The 3,244-nt window shown below is 38.1% G+C and overlaps 1 pseudogene; it reads left to right on the top strand.

Moving 5' to 3' along the window:
• Positions 1–1,969: 1,969 nt before the first annotated feature.
• LOC101697588 (olfactory receptor 2AJ1-like) lies at positions 1,970–3,006 on the top strand (annotated as a pseudogene).
• Positions 3,007–3,244: the final 238 nt, after the last annotated feature.

Below are 3,244 nucleotides of genomic sequence, written 5' to 3'. Positions count from 1 at the left end.
TTCTGGAAAAACTTTTATTAGTACATCTTTGCATCTACATAATGTTTTCCTTCCTGTGGGCAACTGGGGCATGTACATACCTCATCTCAATGACCCTCTCAGCCCCTTTTCCTTTCCTCCCTCTCTCCATCCATCTCCTAATCCCATCCCATTTTTATATGTTTGAAATACATAATGTTTGCTTCCTTGTGTGAAGTTGGCACATGTACATAACACATTTTAGTTTCCTTTATTTTCGGGGGTTGGGGTTACTGGGTATCAAACTCAGGTCTTTGTGTCTGTGAGGCAGGAGGCAGGCAGCGGAATCACTGAGCTAAATCCCTGGTCCTCATTTTCCATTTTTATCCCCTTTCCTTCCACTTATCCCTCCATCTCTTGACCCTTTTTGGCAAAATCCACCAACTACTGGGTGGCATACAATGTAATAATTCTATCATTGTGGGAGTTTATTCCAGATCCTTAATGTCTGATTGTGTGAGGCCATAAAACAGCTGAAAACAGTTTAGCTGCCTCATGGTCCTGTGCATCAGGTGGTGGAAGACACCTAGGGAAGTAGAAAATACATTATGGATTTCTTAATAAAGAGTAAATATAGACAATATGAACTCTATAAAATGTAAAAGTATGTAAAGTAACAGAAAGAAGAGGAATTATCGAATACTTGAAATGCTGCTATAGATGAACCCATAAAAATAAATTAATTGTTCTTGTAGTAAACATTTAATAAAAATTACAATGGGCTAGAAATTCTGCCAAAAATCTGGAATCCAGTACCAAATAGACCTAAAACGACTACAATAAAGTAAATAATTTATTGAGAAAGGAAAACCAGAAGGATACTATGGTTCCAGGGAGTAAGAGAAAGTTAGCAACTTTGAGTAAAATATTAGTTATAGTACCATAAATTAAACATTTCTATATGAATTGTCCATAGATATAAGTATATATTTGTTTTAAGGCAGGGATCAAAGACACAGAAGGTGTGAAAAAATTAAGTCAAGATTTGTGGAAATACCATTCAACTATAGATAAGAGCAACACCTGTGATTCCCCACAAAAAGAAATATCCTATTATAGTACTATTTAAAAAAAAATAGAAAATATTAATATATTCTTGAAAATGTAGTTTATTTCAATTAAATTTAGATGATTTGTTACACATAAAACATGAATATTTGAAATTATAAACATATTTTACTATAACATTTTATTACTTAACACTTCAAAACTTAGAAATCCTACATTTCGGTGTCTTTACATATAGGTTGAAAAATTAAGAAAAAATGTATCTTCTTGCTCTTAATTTTTACTTATTGCTTTGTTATAGTGGAAGTAGAGCTGGGAGGGAGTGATAGCACAGGCTCAAGAGGAAGTTATCCCTGGTACAAAGAACTTATTTTGTTCATTAATTCAGTAAATATTATGAACAACTCTTAGGAGCCAGTTAATGCTCTAGGCATGTGGCTTCCACCAGTGAATAGGGAAAGATATACTAAAAATATTGGTGGAGAGAAGGACAGTAAAGAATAGACCCAACTTGTGTTTATTATTTAATATGATGGACGGTAGGTTGACACAGGCAAAATGTGAAATGGCAAAGGGATGGAGGACCAAGAAAATCAGGGTTCAAGACTTTCAAAGGTGTGCAGGGTGGGCCTGATACAGGCCACACCTGAGAGATAACTGGAGCAAAGCTCACAGAATTTGCTATGACCTTGAGGGTCAACATAGAGCCAAGGGTGCATTCAATGTGCTAGCTCTCCCCAGGTGAGGGACAACCATAAATACCCATGCTGTAAGGCAAGGGAACTCAGAAAGTTAGCTGAGAGTCTTGAGGATGATTAGAAATGATTTGTCACTGGCTTTTATTTCATTTTTTAGATTCATGTAAAATCTTGATATTTATGTGCTTTTTCTTCTAATTATTTTTCATTATATTTTATTTTTATGTAAATCATGGAAAAAGAAGATGATCCCTGAGAATCAGACTTCTGGCAGTGATTTCATTCTTTTGGGACTGCTCTGTTCCTTCCACACCAGCCTGGTCTTCTCTTCTCTGTTCATCATTTTCATCCTGACTGTCATAGAAAATGCCCTCCTGATCCTCCTCATCCACAGGGATTCCTCCATCCACTCCCCAGTGTACTTTCTGCTCAGCTATCTCTCCTTCATGGACATCTTACACATCTCCAACATCATCCCCAAAATGATCACTAACTTCCTGTCTGGCACCAGAACTATCACCTTTGCAGACTGTGGATTCCAGGTCTTCCTGTCCCTGGTCCTGCTAGGTGGCAAGTGTCTTCTCCTGGCTGCCATGTCCTATGATAGCTAGACGGCCATCTGTCACCCCCTGTGCTATGCCATGGTCATGAGTAACAGTGTCAGTTTGCTCCTGGCCATGGGGTCCTGGCTGGTGGGGTCCCTCAACTCCATAGTCCACATAGCCTATATGTGTTCCACTTTTTGCCAGCCTAGGGTGATCGATCACTATTTCTGTGAGATCCCTGCCTTGCTAAGGATGTCCTGTGTGGACACATCACATTATGCATGAGGGGTTGGTGTTAGTCCTGTTATTTTCCTCTTCACCCTTTCCTCCATGATCTCTGTATCTTATGTCAAAATTTTGCACACTGTCTTGCAAACCAAATCCTCAAAGCTGCAGAAAAAGTCCTTTTCCACCTGTTCCTTCCACATGGTTGTGGTTGTAATGTACTATGGACCATTTATTTACACATATATGAAACCTAAATCCTACCACATTCCAGGTCAAAATAAATTCTACTCCATATTCTACACCATCCTCACACCCACCCTCAACCCTGTCATTTATAGCTTTAGGAATAGACAACTTTTTAGGTACTGGGGCTAGAACTTCAGACCTTGTACTTGAGAAGCAGGTAGTGGCACCACTGAGCTAAATCCATGGCCCCCAGCTTCAGGAATAAAGTTGTTCTGAAGGCAATGAAAAACATTCTCAGAAGTAATTATCATCATAAAAATTAGGTAAGGGGCTGAGGTGGTAGCTCAGTGGCATAGCATTTGCTTAGCATGCACAAGGTCCTGGGGTCAATCCCCAGTACCACAAATAAAACATAGGTAAGAAAGATGCTTGAAATCTTTATATTCATATTTAATGCCAAGAGTGTAATTATTACTTGTTTTGGAAAGAATATAAATGCTATATATCTACATTGTGGGGAAGAAACATAAATTCTAAAACACTAATTGATGAAAAAATAAT

Source organism: Heterocephalus glaber, unplaced genomic scaffold, assembly GCF_053883595.1.
Source record: "Heterocephalus glaber isolate CG9 unplaced genomic scaffold, H.glaber_assembly_v1.0 deba00001673, whole genome shotgun sequence".
In the NCBI taxonomy this organism is placed as follows: domain Eukaryota; kingdom Metazoa; phylum Chordata; class Mammalia; order Rodentia; family Bathyergidae; genus Heterocephalus; species Heterocephalus glaber.
Note: the sequence above shows the minus strand (reverse complement) of the source record. Positions and strands in the feature narration are given on the sequence as shown.